Source organism: Phascolarctos cinereus, unplaced genomic scaffold, assembly GCF_003287225.1.
Source record: "Phascolarctos cinereus isolate Bilbo 61053 unplaced genomic scaffold, phaCin_HiC Scaffold_3;HRSCAF=262, whole genome shotgun sequence".
NCBI lineage: Eukaryota > Metazoa > Chordata > Mammalia > Diprotodontia > Phascolarctidae > Phascolarctos > Phascolarctos cinereus.
The window spans coordinates 24,457,724-24,480,919 of record NW_027555736.1 but is presented as its reverse complement, the minus strand read 5'-3'; the positions used below and the strand labels follow the sequence as shown (position 1 = coordinate 24,480,919).

The window sequence follows — 23,196 nt, the reverse complement described above, 5'->3', positions numbered from 1 at the left end:
CAGGTAGTTGAGAGTAGAGATTTCCTTCCTCTTTCACCAAGCTGAAAGGCAGCAAGGACTCACAGACAGAGGTCATTGTAGTTCAAATGGTCACAAGAGTCAGGGTTCCTGAGGTTCCACCAGGTCCTTATAGAACCTCAATGGAACCCCACCATGAATGGAAGTGGGCAAGAGGCTGGAACTGGGCTCAGAGGATGTGGTTTCAAAGCCCAGCTCTTCTCCTTTCTGCCTGGGTCACCCTGCTGGATCTCGGTTTCCTTCTGCCTAAAAAATGAGGAGGGGGTGGGGTAGAAGGCTGGACTAGATGCCTTCCAGCTCTGAATCTGTGAGATGATGAAAGGATTCCTTCCTTTGTCCTAGGAAGAGTCACTGAATTGCAAACATAGCCTGGGAGGCAGTTGGAAGTAAGCAATGAACTTTGCCTGTCAGCCTTAACTTCCTCACCTGAGGGCCTTTCCAGAAAACCTGAGTTCGAATCCTAATTCTGCCACTTCCTGCTCATGGATTTCAAGCAAGTGGCTTCCTCCTTTCTAGGCTGTGGTTACTTCCCCTGCACGATGGGGGGCTCATCTCTTCAGATAATTAGGATCGTGGACTTGGAGGGGAAAGAGGTCATCAAGTTCATCCTTTTCATTGAGATTAAGAGACTTGGCCAAGGTCACACAGGTAGGAAGTAGCAGATCTGAGATGTGAACTCAGATCTTTCAGGTGGAAATACTATGATCTGTTAATATAATAATAATAATAATAATAATAATAATAATAATAATAATATAATAATAATAATAACGGGATGCTTTGGACTGTATTCTTATCCTGAGATTAAGAACTGAGGATAGATTTCCAGGGGTCTGTGAACATAGATGGGAAAAAAATGACATGTTTATTTTCACAAACATCTAACTGAAATTGAGCATTTCCTTCCATTGTGAATGTGAGCCCTAAACCATCTGTGGGAGAAGGTTTGCCAGGTTTCCCCTGGGGCCATGGTGCAGAAAAGGTTAAGATCCCTTAGACTAGGTCATTTACAAGGTTTCTTCCATCTCGAAATCCTAGAATGCTGCTTAGGGCTGTTGGCTGGTCCTGGGCCACAAGCCCACATGGTTAATCAGTCTAGTTTTACTTTAAATTCATTCCATGCCGCTACTTAAAATCGCACCTGCAATGGCTGAAGAATGTGGGAGACGGTGAAAATAATCCACTTCTACCCCCACCTCGCACCCCCAAAATGGGCAGTCGTAGCAACAGCAGTGGGCTCAAAGACATATCATGGTCTGGAAGGGTCTATAGTGCCCCCTGTGTGCCAGGCACTGTACTAACGGCCTTACAGTTATGTCTTATTTGATCCTCACCACAGCCCTGGGAGGGAGGGGCTGTTATTAGCGCCATCTTAGAGTTGAAGAATATACTCTCTCCTCTCCCCCCACGCCTCATTGTGAAGTCTAGAGCCTGGTTTGGTGGAAGGAGTGGCAGGTTTGAATCCAAATCCCACCGCTACAAGTCAGTTAACCTCCATGGGCTTCGGTATCTTCATTTATAAATGGGGGCATTGGACCAGACTTCCTCTTCTATCCAGAAATATGATGCCATGATTCAACTGTGACAGTTGCCTTCAAAAAAACCCTAAGAATTAAGATTGCAAACTTATTAATTCTGAAGGTTTTTCTTCTGGTGCTTAAAAAAAAAAACCCAAATCCTGTGTAATATCCTCCCTTAGTGGACTGGTTTCTTGTGGCTAGATAAGTTGTGGCAAAAACCCTCTACTGACTAATGGCCCAGACACCCCATTACAGTAAAATTTCCTCATCATCTTAAAAAGAAGGAAACCACCTTTGCAAACTCAAGTCTTGCCCATTTTTTATTTAACCCCTTTTACAAAGAGCCGTGCAATATTGCCCCAACCTGTCCCCCAAGGAAGCCCTCACCAGCCACAAGACCAGCTGACTGGGTGTGGGTGAGCACACGGAAGTGAAGGCAGGGCAGCGAATGACACCAGTAACCCAGGGCGACCCAGCAGATGCAAGCCATCGGAGGGCCACTGGGCCTGCTTTCTCTTTGGCCTGATGTCAGCATAAAGCCTGGATGGGGGGCAGTTTTGCAGGCACAGAACACATTACCCATGTCGCCCATGTTACCGGGTCTGTGATTTGGACCGCTAGTGAAGGTTGTGGCCCATCCACCTTTCTGATTACGATAGTAGACTCCTGTCCACATCCTCCACATCCAGCAGGCTGCTTGTGGCTCTTTTAGTGTTTCATGGATCTCAGGTTGGGCTCCCTCCTTCCCCGGCCGTCATTCCAGTCAATCTGTCCTCCCTGTACAGTGGCCCAAATCGCCTTCCTATCTGTACCAATCTGGCCCTGTCCCTCTCCTAATCAGAATCCTCCAGGCTCCCCATTGCTTTACTTATAAGACCAGCCATCCGTTGGCTGCCGCCCACCTTGCCTTCCAGCCTGATTGCACATGATGATCCTTCAGCGTTTCACTTTCTAGCCAAGGTGGAGAGCTGCTGTAGCACCCACTCAGGGTCTTTGATGGTTCTCCCAGTCTTGGCTTGTAATATTTGTTCCACTAACTTGGGCAGCTGAGTGGTGCAGTGGACAGAACAGCAGGCCTGGAGTCAGGTAGACCTGAGTTCAAATCCAGCCTCAGAGACTTGCTAGCTGTGTGACCCTGGTAAGTCACTTCACCGTGTTTGCCTCAGTTTCCTCACCTATAAAATGAGCTGGAGAAGGAAATGGCAAACCACTCCAGTGTCTCTGCCAAGAAAACCCCAGATGGGGTCACGAAGAGTCAGACAAGATTGAACAGCATGAAAGAATGACCACAAAAGAAACCAAGGCTCCATGCATTCATGGACACACGGCCCCTTAGAATGCCAGTCCTCCAAGGCCCACCTCAGGTGCCGCTTACTTCATGGAACCTTCCCTGACCCTCCCCTGCCTCACCAGCTGTTGACACACTCTCCCTCCTTATATTTTTCCTGTACCTATTTTTGTCCACATTGACACCTCCCACTAGAATGTAAACTCCTTTATTTTAGGGATCGGTTATTTTTGTCTTTGTCTTTCCAAGCCTCTAGCACAGGGTCTGGCATGTAGAAGGTGATTAATCAGTATTACGTTGCATTGAATCGTATATGGCCTTGATGATACCTCTCATGCCACCGTCGTGGGTAACGTGCTACAACCCAATTATGCCCATTGTGTGGCCATTGCCATTTGGGTTGCCCACAGTTTTGATTTTTCTGAGATTATAGTGTCTATAATTTGCAACCGTAATAGTGTAACCAGCAGAATATTGATGCTTAAAAAATAAGATGGGCTTTCATGGTAGTAAGGAGTTCAGGATTATTGAAAGCATTGCACCATCTTCCAAATGGGATCTTACCCATAGGATGGGTATAAATTATTACAGAGAGGCCAGTTAATTAAAACAAAACAAGACAAGACAAAACAACAAAACCGCTCAGTTCACAATAGGCCTAGACTACAAATCCTTAAGAATTTCTATCACCAAAAATTTCAGAAATCTTTAATTTATTGAGTCCTTTGATGTGAAAGACTAGATTCAGTCAACCTATTAACAGAGTACCTACTATGTGTAAGACATGTTCTTCTTGAGATCCTAAGAAGACATGGTTCTCAGCCTCCCAGAGTCGATAGTCCAATTGTAGGGACCAACATACCTAAGATGCAAAGGACAACAACAACAATAAATGTAATAATACAATAAATAACAATAACTAACATTTACCTAGCTTGCCATGAGCCAGGCACTTTACAAATATTATCTCATTTGATCTTCACAACAACCCTGGGAGGTAAACACTATTATTATCGTCATTTTGCAGATGAGGAAACTAAGGCAAACAGAGGTTACAAGACTTGCCCAGGGTCACCCAGCTAGGAAGTGTCTAAGGATGAATTTGAACTCAGGTCTTCCTGACTCCAGGTCCAGGGTTCTATCCACTGCACCACCTAGCTGTCTCTAAGGTGATTGAGAGTTGAGAACGCAGGCTGACTGGCCAAAGTCTGTGGCCTACATGCAGGCAGGCTTTAGAATATCCCAAGATTGCTCAGAGAACTTACATGTCCTTGAGCTAGGGAACCAAGTCCAACATCCTCACCATTTTGATGAGATTTAACAGAGCAGAAGAAGGTTCCTGGGAGAATCACTTCCTAGAGGAGCGATGATGTGAGCTGGGCCTTCCTCAGTATGTAAGGGTTCCCCATGAGACAGTGGGAAGAATCCTGGCCTGGGAGTCAGAGGGACCTGAGTTAACATCCCAGTCCTTCTGCTTCCTGCCTGGGTGACCACAGGCAAGTCCCTTAAACCTTTCCGGGCCTCAGTTTCCTTGCTTTCTTTTGTGTGGACGGCAGTAAAGCACGGAACCCTCCTTGAGTTGCCCCTTCTTCTCCCTTTGGGGCGAGCTCATTTTTACCCTGCTCTTTACCTACTGGCTGCTGCATCATTACTCCTTTGTGACGTCGTGTATACATTTTAACATGGTTGAAAACTGGATGAAGCTAGGAGAAGCCATCCACTTATGGGGAATAAGCCAGGCAGGTCTCATCCTTCCAGGATTCACCCTGTGCAGAAGCGCCTTTGCTCAAGCAGGTCATGGCCCTTGACCCACCTCTCCAAAACCCGTCACCTCATTTCTGCCTTTTTTGTGGATTAGCTTCTCTGGTCTCAGACAGCAGACACGAAGTCTGTGGCTGGGCCCCTCCTGGCATCCTCTCCAGCTTGATGGGACTTGACAGAGCTTATGCTGCATGTCCAGACCACTTTGACGTTTGCAAAACACTTTCCATATATGATTTAATTTGGCGCTCACAGCATCTCTTGCAAAGGAGGTGCTACGATATTATTATACCCATTTTACAGGCGAGGAACTTGAGACTTCATCAGGGTAAATGAACTTAGCAGAAGATCACCTCACGTTTGTGTAGAGCTTTAGCGTTTGCAGAAGCATCCAATGACTGTTCATGCTTGGTTCTACAGAAGCAGGAGCTACACTCAGATCTTTCTGACCTTCAGTCTGGTATTCTCTCCACTGTTCTGCCTCGCCTCTGCATTGCTCTCAAAAGTCCAGTCTGAGGCATAACAGTGACACAGGGCTCCGTCCTGGAAGGAGGCTTCTGTGGCCACAAATTCTCACGGAAACCCTATGGTGCCCACAAGTCCCCTTGCTACACAGATAAACTGAGGCAGAGAGACATTAAACTCCTTGTCTTAGGTTACAAAGCTACTTGGCACAAGGACAGAAGGTACTTAGCCTGAAGAAGACTTAGTGCAGATGTGTAACTGTCTTATCAAGAGGAAGAGAAATGAGACATTTTCTATTCATCTTCACAAGACGGAACTAGGGTCAATGGGTAGAAGATGCCAAGGGGCAAAATAAATTTTAATGGAAGGACAAACTTCCCAAGGATCAAAGGCACCTAGGAATGGCCATGGGCTACCTAGAAGCCAATGGATTTCTTCTTCCTTGAGGCCTCTGAGCAAAGGCTGGACAAGGTGTAGATGACATTCCCATATGGATTAAAACAGAAGACCACATAGGCCCCTTCCAGTTCTGAGATTGGATATGACCTAGACTAGAACCAGGTCTCCTGAGAGGCGTAGAAGGTATTACCCCCAAATCCTCATTAGTAGAGCCTGAATTCATGTGTCTTTATTTTTTAGTTCATATAGGGCCATGAGAAAGACAAAGAAAATGTTTATTAAGAATATGGTGTCCAGTTGCTTCAGAATAGCCCTTCCGGGGAGTCCTTCACATTTGTCCCTCACAGAGATGGATAGATGAGCCTCCTGGGGCAGTACCTTCCAGCAAATCCCCTACAACTTGGCTGACACATGTCCTTTAAAACATCTTGGTTGCTTTCATGGGTACTTGCTAATAAAATGTACTTGCTAGCCATTAAGGACATTTGTTTCTGCTTTGTTTTTCAGTTGGGAGTTTCCCATACCAATGCAATTACAAGTCCTTCATTCCCATTTTCTTTTTACTTATAAATGCACATGTTGTGTCCTCCAGTAGAATGTAAGCTCCTTGAGGGCATGGAATAATTTATTTCTGTCTTTGTATTCTCAGAACCCTTCACTGTGCCTGACTCATAGTAGGTGCTTAACAAATGCTTATTCCTTGCGTGGTTGGCCCCGTTTCTTAACATGCAGACTAGTTGGAGAAATGGCTGAGTTTAGGAAGGCAGGAGATGTTGCCGGTGCTGGAGGTGGGGCTTCCTTTTGGCTGGTGACCAATTCTGTGCTCCCCAAAGTTTCTCAGATTTCCCCATCAGGCTGTTAGGTTGTGGAAATAGTGATTCTCTTTTCCCCATGTCATTTCATTGATGACTCCTTCAGCAAGTTGAAACATGAAGTGCTTTGGGTATCTGTACCTCTAAGGAGCAGAAGAACCTGCAGGGAGGATTTTGTTTCCGGTCCTGGAGCTCTGGCTGCTCCAACTCGCCTACTTGCTAAAAATGTCCTCCAATTGCAGTGCAGCAATTTTGTAAATTCCTTGCTTTTGCCTAAATTCCTTTGAAGAGCTTGGTTTTAATGAATAAACAGTTTTAGGCTGCTGTCTTCCAGCATGTGTATATTCCAAGTTACTCAAGTTCCAAAGTCCAAGAAGACTTTATAAACATCCTGCAAAAATCCCATGCTGGCCTCTCGGCAGCCTTAGAGACAGACCCCGTTCTCCAGTGAACGCAAGCTGGCCATCAAGCCCTTTGTTTTGTTATCTTACTGGAAATCACTGAAAATGACACTTCCCAAATGTAGTGTTAACTCTGGATCTGGGAGGGACCTGAGGGGTTCTCTAGTCTAACCCCTTCCTTTTATAGAAAAGGAAATTGAGGTCAAAGAGGTGAAATTACATTCCCCAAATCACCTGCACGCTAAGTGGAAGGGTACAGATCGGAAATCCCACTAGGAATATGAAGGGCAATTATAAAGAATCACACATCAGCATGAATCAATTCCTCCCAATTCTAATAGTGACCCACAGCAGACAATCTAAAAATACTCTCTTTTACCCAACATTTCATGTATTTCACAACATACATATAACCTCTCTGAACTAGGAAAAAATTGAGCAATTGTTTTGTTTTTGCTCTTTCAAAGGAATAGAGAAATCAGCACAGTTCGACAAGAAAGGAAGTGATATTTCTGATCGTTCATTCAGGTTCTCGGAGTTAACATGAGACCGCAGAAAGTTACCAACAGGATGTTATTGATTGAGTACGCCAAAATGAGGGCATAGAAATATGCCTTCCTCCCTTTTATAGTATATACTCTTTCCTTTCATTATAGCCAGGAAATGAAGTGCCAGGTGCTACACATTCCTGCCCATACTCCTTCAAAGTATGGATGACAAAATAGGACTGTAGGAATGCTTGGCAAATTTCCCCTGCAGTGTTTTTAGATTGGTTCATTCCTACACGTGGTGTACTGTAACTCCCCATTGATGCCTTTTGGGAACCTCACATAATCACCTGCTGTGAGAGTTGGAAGAGACCTCCGAAGGTCACCCCAAATCAGAACCAGTCTCCTCTCTATCATGGGCCTAACATGTGACCACCCAGCCTCTGCTTGGAGACCTCCCAAGAGGAGGGACCCCTTCCATCTCAGGGCAGCTCCAATGCTTTGGAAGTTCTTCCTTACCCCAAGCTTAACCCAACCTTTCTGCAGCTTTCACCCTTCGTCTCTGGTTCTGTCCTCTGGGGCCAAGCACAACATGTTCAATGCCTCTCCCCCCTGGCAGCCCTGATGATATTTGAAGATGGCGGTCAGGTTATTCCTATGTATATTTTTCTCCTGACTCTTCTTGTATGGTGTGATTTAGAGAGTTGCTACCTTGTCAGAGATGTGCTGGGCTCTGGAAACACAAAGACTGAGATGAAACAGTCCCAGCCCTCAAGAAGCTTACATTCTAGTGCAGGGAAACAAAAAAATGCGTAGACAAGCATATTCAAGGTTCCTACCGAATACATATTAAGTGCTTGCTGGTTATGGGGTGGGAGGAGCATACGAGGTTGAGGGGAGGAAGGAGTGCATTTAGATGTGGAGCTGCATGGGCAAAACATGGAGTTGTAAGATGGAATGTTGGATATGAATAAACAAAAAGGCATTTATTAAGTGCTTACTGCATACCAAACACTGTGCTAAGTGCGGGGGATACAAACACAGAGTTCCTGCTCTACAGGAGCTTATATTCGAACAGGGGAGAAAAGACCCAAAGGAGCTTCAGCTGCACATCAGATGGAAAAGTCTAGTGGTCGCTGGGGGACAGCAGCAAAGCAGATGGCCATGCTTTTTCTTTAATGTCATTTACACTGATAAAATCGTGGCAGTTTCTGATTCTGAACTATTTGACAAAGACTTTTGTGGTGGTGAGTACTTTCTTCTCCTGGTCTTCCGTGGCTGTGGCTGCAGCACCCACAGAAGCCACATCTCCACAGGGGGTTGCTTCCTAGGATGAGGCTGTGGTTGCTGGGCTAGAACCAGGACTGGCGATCTGGGACTGAGTGACAGTTTCCAGAGCTCTTGGGCTTTCCTGTAAATCAGTAGTAGATGGTCAGCAGTTGGTCTTTGTGGTGGCGAGGAAGATGGGCTCTTCTGCAGTGAATTCTTCCCTTCATGAGGGCCACTATGCCTAGGATGGAAGCAAGGATGATGGGATTGGGGGCAGTGCTATTCCCAGGGTTCTGGGGTTCCAGGTCCTGGGCTGTCTTTATTTGGGTATGGTGGGAGGTGGTAGGGGTGGCTTGACACACCTGGAACATCTGTCTCCTGTCTCTCCTTCAGGGTGCCTTACTTTGGCCATCATGACTTGCCTGCCCCGTAGGTAGCGGGATGGGAAACAGATAGCAAGTCAATGTGACTACATAAAGGGGGATAATGGGTATTAGGCTAATAAGGTAAGTGGGAGTCTAAATATGGATTTTAAATTTTATCTTCAAAACAAGAGGGAGCCATTAATTTAATGACTAGAGGGGTGATGTCAGATCTACATTAGAGTGAACTTTTGGAAGTTGTATGGAGCATGCCTTGGGGCAGGGGATGCTGGGGGCAGGAAAGCCTGGGAGGAGGACACTGCCATGATGCCCATGCGAGAGGTTGAGGGCCTGATCTAGGAGGAGGACCGTAAATGGAGAGAAGAGGAAGGAGGAAAGGCGCTTGAACTAAAGGAAAATCAAGTGATGTGCTTCTGGATCCACGGGCAGGGCATAAATTTGAAATCAGCAAACTGGATTCAAATGTTACCTGCTGTTTGTGTGATCTTGGCCAAATCACTTCCTGTGGGTTTCCATTTTCTCATTTTCACAGAGAGGGGATTGGATGAAACAGTTTCTAGGGTTCCTTTTAGTCCTGAATCCTAACTCCTCTCTTCTCTCATAGACTTTAAAGTCCATTAGGGGAGAGATGCTATAATAATGATCATAATATTAATAGTCAATATTTATATAGAGCTTGAAGCAGGGTTTTTGCCAAAGTCAGGTCAAAACAGTTCTCAAGCTGATTGTTAAGTTTTCAGTGTGGGCATTTACACCTCAGGTATTGGAAAATGCCACAAATTAGAGCTTGATTTGTCTTTTCATTCGTGGTCCAGGCTTGAGAAAGTGATGGAGAAAACATTAGTAATGCCGATTAAACTTAAAAGGGTATGGTAGAAACTTTTTCTGTCTCTGGAGAGTTAGACATTTCCCAGCAGTTTTCCAAGTTCTTAACATGACAGCCCTGGTTCATATCCTGGCTCTGATACATAGTGGCTGGGTGACCCTGGGCCAGTCACTTTTCCTCCTGGTGTGCACTAGGCCATTCTCTAAATCCCTGAGATGCTGAGAGCATACCCCTGCATTGATTGGTGGGAAGAGTTTCTTTATCCATGAGTTATCTTATCAGTGACCTGACAGGTCAAGTCTGTATCCCTAAGAACAGTGTAAGGTGGACATTCTTATCATTCCTTTTATGGGGAAAGGAAACAGCCAGGTGAAATGAAGGGACTGGCCGGCTGAATTCCATGTGAAGTCTTCTCCTCAAAGTCCAGAGTCCTTTTAGCTCTGTTCCATCTGCCGTCTCTATCCCTCCAGCCTCGCGCAGGGCTCAGCACACAGGTGGCATTTAACACATTTTTAAAAGTGCGTCTGTTCTGATTGGTTTCTGACATACTTATACAACTTGTAACTTCCCAGCCACTTCATCTCCACCCTCATGAGTGATCAGCCCACGTGCAGTCGCGTGGTTGGTTGATGTTATCTCCTTGTCCGCCATGACTCTTTTGCTGGATTCATAGACGGTGCTTGTTTCTTTCATCCGTCCCTCAAGCACCTCAGCTTCTGCTCTGCCCAATACACGTCACTTAGTCCTGCTATCCTACGGGTATGAATGAATGAGGAACATACCCACTTGTAGGGAGCGTGGTGTAGTGTATAGTGTGTTGGACTTGGAGTCTAGAACATTTGGGTTCAAATCCCTCATCTGATGCTCACTAGCGGTGTGACTGTGGACAACTTATGTTACTTCTCTGACCCTCGGTTTCCTCATCTGTAAAATGGGAATAATGCCTAGAATAGCTGTCTTAAAGGTTTGCTGGGAGGTTTGTACTTTTCAGTGTTTTAAATGATTATTAAGTTCCTGCTCCATCAGACATTATGAGTCTTTTTTTAAAAATTTTATTAATTTATTTTGATTTATCAACAATCACTTCCATATGCTTTTGAGTTGAAAATTTTTCTCCCCCTTCCTCCCCCCACCCTCCCCAGGATGGCACACAATTTGATATAGGCTTTACATTTACATACCCATTAAACATATTTTCACATTAGTGAAGTTGTAAGTAAAAATTAAAACCAATAGGAGGAACCATCAGAAAGATGAAACAAAACTCAACAGAAGGTAAAAATAAGTGATAGCGATTCGACTTCCATAGTTCTTTCTTTGGATGTGGACAGCATTTTCCATCCCAAGGTCTCTGGAGACGTCTTAGATCCTCGTAATGCTGGGAAGGGTTCAGTTTAACAATCTTAGTCATCGCAAAGTACAGACACTATGAGTCTTTAAATGTGAAGCTAACTGCGTGGAAGTTACTGCCTTTGAACCATTAGTACAATCTCTGTGTGCCTGGGAAGAGGTACCAGGTGGTCAGTCTCTTTCTGAGCTTTCTTCCTTTTCTTGTATCTTTCTTCTGTTCAGGTTCTCCCCTCCCTAGCACAAGATGGAATTTCAGGAAATAGCCTAGAGACAAGTCAGGTGCGCCCTGAAATTAAATCCCCCCAATGCAGAGTGAAAATCCAACCGTATTTGATGCTAATGTTAGTGAGAATTTCCATTTTTGAAAAGATCTTGTCAGACTCCAGGCCTTTCCTTAGCACCCTCGGCAGGGTGTTCACAACTCCCAAATTGCAGAATCTTCGAGTTAGGAGAAGATGAATGAATGAAATAACAAGTGTTTATTAAGTGCCTTTGGTGTTGTTTGGTCATTTTCCAGTCACATTCAATTCTGTGTGGCCCCATTTGGAGTTTTCCTGGCAGAGTGGTTGGCCATTTCCTTTTCCAGTTCATTTGACAGATGAGGCAACCGAGGCAGACAGGATAAAGTGACTTGCCCAGGGTCACACAGCTAGTAAATGTCTACGGCCAGATTTGAACGCAGGAAGATGAGTCTTCCTGACTCCAGGCAGCTATCTGCTGCACCTCTTACTGAATGCTTACTCTGTTAAATATAGTCAAAGCACTGTGCTACATGCTTGGGATACAAATAGTACAGTAAGACAATCTTTGCTCTCAAGAAGGCCGCATTCTGATAAGAGACAATAGGTAGAAGAGCTTTTATGTGACAGTCAAAAGAAAAAAACCCGCGGACCTTACAGTGCAGAAGCATCTTCTTTAATGCTGATTCCATTAACGCATCAAGAATTAACAGATTAATAAAGCCATGCCGGTTTCTGACATTGAACCATCCGACAGGCTGGACGTGGGGGTGGTGGTGGTGGTGGGCAGGGGTGGGATCCTAGGGTCTTGGCTTTCTGTCTGATTGTGATGATCGCTTGGGGGTTGATTTGGGGGTGGCAGGGGTGGGGGGCCACCTCCACAAGGGTTGATCCCTTGGACCAAGGTGGCAGCAGGGCCAGTGGTGTAGGGGGTGCTGCTATTCCCCGGGGCCCTTGGCCTCCGCATCCTGGGCTGTCTGTACCAGGATCTGAGGGAAGCTGGTGGTGGAGGTAGTCTGAACTGGAACCACTTGGTCTGACTGATAGCTGAGCAGTAAGCGCTACTACCACGTGCCTGGCAGAAGATCATCCAGATCTCTTTGGAGCTGCCAGTGAGGGGGGCCCAGCAGTGTGCTGGAACCAGCTCAAACCAGGCAAGAGGACCGATTAGGGAATGTTTAGTGTGAGCGTTTACACCTCGGGAATGAGCAATCGGTTAACACTTCAGACCGGGGCTCGTTTATTGTTTCCTTGCCTGTCTAGACTTAATAAAGTCATGGAGAAAATGTTAAGAATTCAGACTGAACACATGCTGTGTGGCAGCCCATCCCCTTCTTGGTCAGACTGAGATAGAGGAAGGTTCTTTTTGCATCGAGCCTACGTCAGCCTTCCTGTAACGTCCATCGCTGCCTCTGCGGCCAAGCTGAACAAGTCTAAACTGTCTTTCTTGGGAAGTTGTCGGTGAGTCGTTTCAGCCATGTCCAGCTCTCTGTGACCCCAGCAGTTTGCCATTTTCTTCTTCATCTCGTTTTACAGATGAGGAACTGAGGCAGATAGGGTGAAGTGACTTGTCCAGGGTCACACAGCCACTTAAGTATCTGAAGCCAGATTTGAACTCAGGAAGAGGAGTCTTCCTGACTCCAAGCCTGGTGTTCTAGGCATTATGGTGCTACCTAGCTGCCCGTTTTTCATGGGATGGCCCTTCAGATCTTTGAAGACATCTTCAAATCTTCCCTTCTCAGCCACCACTCCCCCTCTTCTCCCCTACCACTCTGTCCAGTTTCTTCTGATGTCCTTCTTCTTCTGATACGGCGGAAGTGTGAGCTTCCGGAAATCACCTTGGCTGCATCCTGTAGACCCTCTCCAGCTCCTCCACCGGGAGGTCCCCCTGTCATTCTGGAGCTCTAGTTGATCATTGAGATACATCTCAGTCAAACTGCAGTGAAAACTGGCAACCAATGCCGATTTTCCCTCATTCTTTTTCCAAAATGCTTTGGTGCCACTTAGCTGCAGGTCCTCAAAGACGCCATCTTCTGTTGTTCCCCAAGCCTCGCAGAGCACCCCCTGCCCTGTATCGGGGAGGGATCACCCCTCTCATAATTTCCCATTTTTATAGGAGGAGTTCCACATTTGTTGGGTTCTCTAGGACTCATTTTCCCTCTTTCTGCCAGGAGAGAAGACTCTTAGAGACTTTTGTGCTCATTACCCTGAAGAGGATGAACATACTTGTAACCTTCCTCAGGGAATAATAGTTTTCATTTCCCTTTGTCTAGGCTTTGGCTTTTTCCAAGTGTGAGCTAGGCAGCATTTCTTTGATGGGAGGGCTGACAACAAGGAAACCTAAATCTGGAGAGGAGCTTTGTCAGCTACCTTGGGTGTTGACTTTCGCCTGCAGTTGTTAAACTCAGTGTGAAAGATTTGGATTGTCCTGAAGTCACCTGTCTTTCTCCAAAGGGGAATGCCTTCATGACAGGCTTCCACATGCTTTTACTTGTTTGCTTCATGGCTTTTGAAATACTTTCTCTTCCAAAAAAAAAAATGAAAGAGGAGTACAGCAGTGTCCTACCTCAGAATTTCCTTTCCGTTGGGATTATGAAATAAGACATGTATCAAGTAGGGGAAAATTTTCTCAATGAAGCCAATTTCACATTTTGAGTATCATTCTTACGTTCAACATGTCTTTAGGATGACTTAAGCCAAAACCACTTTCTGAAAAAATATTTTTAAAAAAAGATTTAAATCATTTCATGGGCATCTTCACTTCATCCTGGATGATACGAACAAGCCCCATTTCTGTGGAAATTTGTTTACCAAGTGTTTTCCTCCTGTGAGCCCTGTGAGGGACAGAATGCAGCAATCTCTATCCCCATTTGGCAGATGAATAAATTGAGGTTCGGAGTGGCAAAGGTATTCACTCAAAGCCACACAGCTAGTGAGTGATAGAGAACCAAGACTGGAACGAGGATATTGGAAATTCTGTCTTATGACTGGTGGGTCGTGCCAAACAGAGGCTTCCGCTAAGCTCTGAAGGTCTGTGGATTTGAGCGAATGCAATTTGATTGTCACTGTGGTGAGCAGCTGGGATACCTCTTTATTAAAGAAAGCAGCAAATGTAAATCAGGAGGCACGCTGAGTGCCCGAGCTCTTCAGCTGCTATGGGGAGGAGAGTTTAGCTCTGCCGAGGAGGGGGAGTCCTCTTGCCCCAGGGACTGTGCTCTCCTCACTCTTTGGGGCTGCAAGCCTCAACCCTAAGGGAGGTGGTGGGGCTGGCTCCCTCATATATCTGCCACTCCAGGTGTCCAGGTGGCCATTCAGAAGTACGTGCCTTACTGCCCTCTTGGCCTGTCTCTCTCCGAGTCGCAGCCTGAAGTCCATCCAGCATATTATGCCTTCATGCACTCTCCTGGCTCCCCCTTCTCTCAGCCAGTGAGGAGTCACTGCCCACAACATGGGTAGAAGTGATATAGAACAACAGTTCCTGTTTCTGTAGGGCTCCACAGTCTACAAAATGCTCTTCTCACAAGAGCTCTGGGTGATAAGTAGTGCTTGTGTGGGTTAGATCTATTTTACAGATGCAGACGCTGAGGATATTTTTTTTTTAACCACAAAGAAGTATAATTTTTATTATCTCTTATTTCTTTATATTTATAACCTCATTTCAGTCTCTTCATTGCTAGGAAGGCCGTAATTAATATCTTAGATATGCTAAGCCAGGGTGCTCTTCTGTCCAGAACTGAGCCTGATTGAGAGCTCTCAGCAACTTGAAGGAAACATACAGGCCCCTTTCTAGAAACCTATGTGGCTTGTCTGGGAATATGCATCGGAGAAACCTCAGAGCTGGGATTCAAACATAACTATTCATCTTAAGAGGAAACAGTATCTTAATGTCTTACTTTGAGATTAGATATTAAAAGTTTCCGAATTCTTCTAGGGCAAGGGGGGTGGGTGGGCCTTAAAGCGTTTGAAAGACAGAGAACTGGAGGGATTAAAAACCAAGTTTTCTGAGGCTCTGACGCTGCCCCTGTGATTGCAGCCTCTTCCCAGGCCAGTCCAGCTGGAGGATGGACTCAGCTGCCGGATGGATCTTCCCAAAGTGTGGGTCTGATCATGTCACCTCCCTATTCAGAAAGCTCCCATGGCTCCCAGTCACCTCCAGAATCAGGTATAAAGTCCTCTGTTTGGCTCATAAAGCCTTTCACCGCCTGATCCTTTCCTGCCTTTTCAGTCTTCTCGCCCTTACACCTTCTCCTGGTGATCCAATCCTGGCCTTTTCCCTGGGTGTCCCCCATGCCTAGAGTCCTCCCCTCCTCATCTCTATCTGCTGGCTTCCCTGGCTTCCTCCAGTTTACTTTCTCAGAGATGTCTTTCCTGCTCCCCTCAATGCTAGGGCCTTCCCATGGCGATCCCCTCTACTGTATACTGTAGAAATCTTGTTAGTACCTACGTGTGTACCCATTGTCTCTACCTCTAGACTGGGAGCACCTTGTAGGCAGGGACCATTGGTGCCTTTCTTTGCATCTTCAGTGCTCAACCTGGTGCCTGACACATGATAGGTGCTTATAAATATTCAGTGACTGAAACAAGCACCAAGTTACATAGTAAAAAATTAAATAGATTACATTTTAACAAACAGGAAAAGCTTTGTTATTGATGTGGGAGTTATCTCTGAACCAGCTGTCTGTGTGCTGACAGACTGTCAATTTGTCAGAGCTAAGATCAGAATTAGTAAAAAGCAAGGACAAAGAGTAATAATGAGAAAAAAAATACTGTGTACAATTCAAACAACTCGGTCTTAAACTATTAAACAAGTAATTAAAAGTCAAATCTAAGAAATGGATGAAAGAAATGATACTGACACTGATTAAAATATTTTTTGTAACATTTAGCAAAGGTACATTAACTGCCTCAATAAGAAAAGCAAAAGAGCCCAGAAGGACCTTGGTAAGCAAATATTTTACTTACTTATCAAACACAGAGAAATGGCTGCCAAAGGCATGTTAGAATATAAACTCATTTGTAAAATCTTACAAAGAGAAGTGATGGATGATTATCAGCAGTATTACATTTAAGGATAAAAACAGAAGGAGGAAAACAAAGGGCAGGAAAATAATAAGCTTTTCTCCATCAAGAAGAGTGAAACCAGGACATTTGTTTTTTGGCTTTTATTTTATTTTACTTTTTTTTTTCTCCCAAATAATGAGCTTTATTTTTTCTCCCTGACATTTCCCCCTCCCCAATTGAAAAAAAGAAGGGAAAGTTAAAAAGAAAGCCCTGACCCCATCCTTCTAAAACTTGTTACTGCTAAGTTTCAAGGGGCCCATTAATTCTCCCCCCCCCCCCCCCCCCGTCTCTAGCATTCAAAGCTTGCCAAACATCTGATCTTCACAATAACCCTGGGAGTTTAGTGCTGTTATTATCCTCATTTTACAGTTGAGGAAACTAAGACAATCAGAGGTTAAATGACCTGTCCAGGGTCACACAGCTAGGGAGCGTCTGAGGCTGGATTTGAACTCAGGTCTTCCTGATTCCTGATCCGTTGCTCTATCCATTGTGCCGCCGTAGCTATCTTCACCCACCTGAAAGGCTGATATATTGAAGAAGGATTAGATTTTTTTTGTTTCTCTCCATGGGGCAATGAGTGGAAATTGCAAAGTGACAAATTTAGAATTGAAATACAGAAAAACTTCCTAGCAATGAGCTCTATCTAAAAGTAGACTAGTTTGCCTTAGAGGTAGTATATACTCCTCATTCAAGATAGTAGAAGGGATTCTTCCTCAGATATGGGCTAGACCAGATGGCCACCAAGTTCCTGTACAGCTGTGAAATTCAGCGATTCCGTGATTCTGTGATCTTGCTTTTCAGTATCTTTTCTAATTCTGAACCTGTATCCTTCATATCTGGGGGTCCAAGTGGGGTTTCCAATTTATGCAATGACAAGAATGCTGTAAAAATAAACTTTCCCCCATTATCTTTTTTTTAATTTATAAAATATTTCCCAGTTACATGTAGATTTTTTTAACATTCATTTGAAAAATTTTGAATTCCAAATTCTCTCCCTCCCTCCCACCACTCCCCCACCCATTGAGAAGGCAAGCAGTATGATATCAGTTTTACATATGAAGTCATGTAAAACATATTTCCATATTAGCCATGTTAACACACACACACATACACACACACACACACACATACACACACACACGAAAATAGCGAGAAAAATAACGAAAGTGAAAAAAGTCTGCTTCAGTCTGCATTCAGAGTTCATCAGTTCTTTCTCTCTGGAGGTGGATAGCATTTTTCGTCATGTGTACTTTGGAATTGTTTTGGGTCATCGTCTTGATCAGAGTAGCTAAGTCTTTCACTGTTGATCATCCTTACAACACTGATGTTATTGTGGATAATGTTCTCCTGGTTTTACTCACTTTCCTTTTTATTTGCTCATATAAATCTTCCCAGGTTTTTCTGGCACCATCTCCCTCATCATTTCTTATAGCACAACAGTATTCCATCACAATCACATACCATAACTTGTCCATCCATTCCCCAATTGGTGGGCATCCCCTCGATTTCCAATTCTTTGCTACCACAAAAAGAGTTGCTCTAAATATTTTTGTACCAATTGGTCCTTTTCCCTTTTCTCTGATCTCTTTGGGATACAGACCTCATAGTGGTATTGCCAGCGCAAAGATAAACCATTTCAAAAGACTTAAGAACTCTGCTCAATGCAGTGACCAGCCAGGATTCCAGAGGATGGCTATCCTGCTATCCCACCTCCTGACAGAGAGATGTTGGACTCAGGGTGAAGAAAGAGACAAACTTTTTTTGGACATAATCAGTGAGGGAATTTATTTTGCTTGACCATCTGTATATATAAAAAGGGTTGTTTTTGTTTTTAATTGGGGATTTTACATTTATTACTGTTGTATTTCAGTTTATTAAATTTAACCCATCACTTCAGACTTTTTTGGATCCTGATTCTGTCATCTGGTCTGCTGGAAATGTTTTATAAACAGAGAGTAGGGCCTCATGAAACCTAGCAGTATCTAACTGGAGAAGGGCAGGGTCAGAGTTTTCTTTTCAACTTTCTCCTTTTCTAAAACCTTCTCTCTCTCTTTTCTCTGGCATCTGTCTTCCCAGCTTCCAGCTTGACAACAGAAGGAAAAGACACGAAGCCACCTTGAAAGAAAGAATACCTTTGGAACAACAGGGGAAAAAAAAGAAAAGAATCCTATGATGGTGACCCCACCCAACCTAGTTCTGCAGAAGTTTTGAAGAAGGAAGCTTCCAAAATCAAAGAAATGACCCCATGATGAGAAAAGATCTCCTGACAAGATAACACATGGAATGGAGGACATAAGTACCAAGGAAGCACATTCTGCCCTGCACTCAAACTCTTTCCCTTTGGCTCATTGGTTCCTTCCTCCATCGCAGAAGGAAGAAATAGATGGGGAGAGGGGAAAAGATCAGAAAGAAAAAGATGCAGAAATAAAAAGGAAGAGAAGAATATATGAGCATGGGTTCAGAATGGACAGAAAATGATAGAATATGTATGTGTGTGTGTGTGTGGCAGGAGAAGAGTTAAGAAGGAGAAAAGATCTTGTCAAGGCAGGGCATTGGCCAATGGCAACGCTTACAGAATCCCATTGTTTTGTTATGCGTCTCTCTTTAAAATTGCAGGGGATGCAAAGGGCAATGTCGAATAGTGAGGCTGTATCCTACTTCCCACCGTGGCTTGCCAAAGCGAAGTCCTCAGGCCATATGTGTCTAGAAAAGGGAGTGGGCAGGGTAGGGTCAGCTGGGGCTAACTGGTACCTGGGACACATTAAAGGAACCAGAGGAAAACCTCCAGTGTTTCTGAGCAATCCTTGGTGGTGAATTTATGAAATGGTGAAAGACATGGCTAAGAACCAGACATGATGGAAAGTGGTAGATGGCCTACAGTGGTAGAAAGAGTATTATTACATTGATGAGATCCCAGTTCCATTGAAGGAGGTATTGAATACATGGTGTGAATTAAAATAAGAGCACACATAAAACCTTTGAAAATGAGCAACTAGGGCAGGAGTTCTTAACCTTTTTTGAGTCATGCCCCAATTTGGGAGTCTCATGAACCCATTCTCAGAATAATGCTTCTAAATGCAACAAATAAAATACTTAGGAAAGTAATTATACCGAAATAAAAATGTAATTTTTTTTCCCTGTGTAAGTTTGTGGATCCCTTGAATTCATCATTCATAGATACTGGGTTAAGAACCTGTGAAATGGCGTTTTCTTCTAATGGGGTGAGGAGCAAAAGAGGGTAAGACAGAGGTAATAGAGGGTGGCGGTTCTGTCATTTACCTAAAGCCAGCTTGCATCTGGACATGCCTGATGGCAGCTGAATAGGCTGGATGATCTTTCAAGGTCCGGTCCAGCCTTAAGACTGGACAATTCTTGGTATTTCCCAAATTTCCATTGGTAAATAATGAGGAGACACTTGAAGACAGAGTGAAGTGGAAGGATTCCCTATACAGTTATGTACCGTAAGATAAGAATCTGGCTTCAGGCCATTTGATTTAGTGCAACCTTTTAGCTTATCACTGTGAATAAGGAAAATGCTACATTTTAAATCCATTTGCTTCACCTGGACCTCACACTAATTCTAGGAGGGAAATAGGATACTGTTTTATGAACAATACAAACTGAATTGATTTTGAGGCAATTGATGCAAAATGTATTGCCAAAAATGTACTGCCTGTGTATACCTTTGGGGGTTGGGGAGCAGGGTTGGGCCCGAGCCAGGGAAGAGAGCATCTGGGGCACAGCCGTGGTCAGAAGGGAAGGAAGCCAAGAGCTGGTAGCTTCCTATCTTCATTAATTATTCTTGCTATCTAGGTGCTAAGCTCAGTAGTTTCTGTGCTACTGACTGAAAGTGATTTTAGCACTCCTCTAAATTCCAGTACCCAGAGGCAAAGCCCCAGCTGACTTTGTCTTCGTTCAATCTCTGAGTACAAGTATATTATGTTCGTTTTACGTTCTTAGGAAACCGAGGCTTCTCACACACCTAAGAACCGGAACTCAAACCCAAGTGTTGTTATTTCTTCCCAATCCACAGATCCTTCTTTGCGCTCTACCATTTTGCCTCTCTTTAATATAGTGTCCAGCTGGAGTTTACTGTTCGAGGGGGCTTGGGTCAAGCTTACGTGAGGACAGCTGAATTTAGCGTGCAAGAATATTTTCCTTTGGTTCACAGTTTCATACTACGTGGTGGTTTTCCAGTTGATATGCCTTCTTCCTGTCTATTCTAATTTTTTTCCACTATGCAGAACTTCCACATGAAAACTCCCCCTAAATTACACTTTCAAAAGAGCTCTTTATGAGGAAATGTTAATCAGTAAATAAAGGAAATGAAAACTCTCATGAAAGTTGTGTAAGAAGAGGGTTGTATCACAGCCTCTGAAATATTCTTTCCTATAAACTAAATGCGGAATTAGCCCAAGAATCATTAAAAATACTCCAAACAGAGCAGTCTTGGAAACTTCTGTTCTGAGTCCCTGATCATTTCCTGGGTGGGAGGGAGGATGGAACCCTAAATCTGGTCATTTTGGTGAGCTGTATTAAAATAAATGGTGGAGGAAATGAATTTACAGGCCCCTCGATTACTTGATCTGCTAAGATCAGGGGCAACAGATAGCTTCAGGATAAGTCATCTGGAGAGGATGGTCTTGGAGCATGATGTGAACACAGTTGTGCCTACACACACCTGGTTTGACTGTGGTACCCAGGTTAACCGTGGACTGAGTCAAACTGCAATCCCTCAAGTTCCATGCCCAACACTTCAGGCTGGAAAGGCCAGAACAAAAATGACCAGGAGGGAATTGAAGCCCAAGATCAGTAGAGACATAACACCATAGCGCCCAGCAGTCCCTGATGAGTGCAAGTCACCAGGACCAGAAGGAGCCATCTTCCAGGGCATGAAAGCAAGAGCAGATGTGGCTATGGACCCACTATCAGTGGTCTGAAAGAAAGTGGGGAATGAGAGACATGCTGCAGGCCTGCACAGGGGCAAATGTACCCACGTTTTAAAAGTGGGGGGAAGAAGTAGGAGTCTACAAGCCATGGTCCAGTGGGCTTGACTTCAATTGCTGTAAAATTCCAAAGTATATCATTAAAAGGATGCTTAGTGAACATCTAGAAAAGGAAGCAATTATCACAAAAAAGCCAGTATGGCTTTATCAAGCACCAGTCACACCAGATTTACCACATTCCTTTTTTGATAGAATTACTAGGCTGGAAAATCGAGGAGGTCCTGGAGATGTAGTTTAGCTTTAATTTTAGCAAAGCATTTGACAGATGCTCTTATACTAGGAAACAAGAGGGAAATAGGATAGTAGCACTTAGGTGGATCCAGAAATAGTGGAGTGGTTGGAGCCAAAGAATAGTCATTAGTGATTCAAGGCCACCTTAGAAGGAGGTCTTTAGTGGAGTGTCCCAGGGATCTGTCCATGGCCATGCGGTATTGAACATTTTTATCAGTAGCTTGGATCAATTAATCAGAAAATCTATAAGCATTTATTAAATGCCTATTGTGTGCTGGGTGCTGGGAACACAAAAACAACCATCCCTAATCCAAAGGAGGGTGCATTCTATCAATGGATACACCATTAAATAAGCGTCATTTGAATCTGCAATGCATATTTCCATTAGACTAAACCCAATAAATGTATTTTACGTTATTAAAACTACAGGTAGTATGAATTTAAATTTATGCAACCACTCCAGTGAATTCATCATTCATACTAATTGGGACCTGGCTGCATGCAGGATAATTTTTTCCCCCAAAGATAGTAAAATAGAAGTTAGGAAGGAAGAGAGGACACCAGTACCTGGGGGAACAGGAAAGGGAGTGTGTAAAAGGTGAATATGGTACAGCTCAATTTTAGCAAGGCATTTGGCCCAGTCTTTCATGCTACTGTTGGACACACAGTGAAGAGATGTAGGGGCTAGACAATCAGACCTAAAGGATTCTCATAAATGGTTGAATGTCCATTTGGAGGGTTATCTTGCAAAATTAAATAATTATAATAGCTAGCTTTTATAGAGCACTTGAAGGTTTGCAAAGTACCTAACATGTATTATTCTTTGGAGCCTCACGACAACTATGTGAGATACGAGCTGTTATTATCCTCATTTTATAGATGAAGAAATTGAAGCTGAATGAGGTTGAGTGGCCTTTTAGTCAAGTGTCCCCAGGATCTAAGTTTGGCCCTGTACTCTTTAACCTAGGATCATAGTTCTAGAACTGGAAGGGACCTAAAAGACCAGTTAGTCCAATTTACTCATTCTCTGAGGCTCAGAGAAATTAAATGACTTGACTGAGTTCACAAAGATCAAAAGAATTTTATCAATGACATAGACAAAAGTTTAGATGACATGTATATAAAATTTGCAGGTGACATGAAGCTAGGAGAGAAAATTAAAGCCAGAATTGTATCTACTAATTTTGCCACAAGCACCCTCATAATTTAAGATATGAAAATAATATGTGATTAATACACTTTCAGTTGGTCAAGAAGGGGAACTGGATATTTAAGAAGTCCCTATTTTATCTAATTATTCTTGCTAATTAGGGGCTAAGTTCACTTGTTTCTAAGTGCTAGAGTGTATTTGTTGAATTTTTGTGGCCCCTAAATTGTGGTATTTTAGAACAAAGCCCTAGTAGCCCCGAACTCATTGGGATTTTAGTTTAAAAATAGGAAGGCATATATGAACACAATTACAAAACACTTTTCACACAAATAAAGTTAGATCTAAATAATTGGAAAAATATCAGTTGCTCATGGGTAGGCCAAGCTAATATAATAAAAATGACAATTCTACCTAAACTAATTTACTTATTCAACACCATACCAATCAAACTACCAAAAATTATTTTATAGAACTAGAAAAAACAATAGCAAAATTCATTTGAAAGAGCAGAAAGTCCAGAATATCAAGA

General features: G+C 43.7%; 1 long non-coding RNA gene across 1 annotated transcript; it reads left to right on the top strand.

Annotated features, from left to right (window-relative positions):
- Window positions 1-12,399: 12,399 nt before the first annotated feature.
- Window positions 12,400-19,425, top strand: LOC144456245 (uncharacterized). Its single transcript, XR_013485152.1, has 3 exons — window positions 12,400-12,680; window positions 15,253-15,381; window positions 18,357-19,425. It is a non-coding gene; the product is annotated as an uncharacterized LOC144456245 (long non-coding RNA).
- Window positions 19,426-23,196: the final 3,771 nt, after the last annotated feature.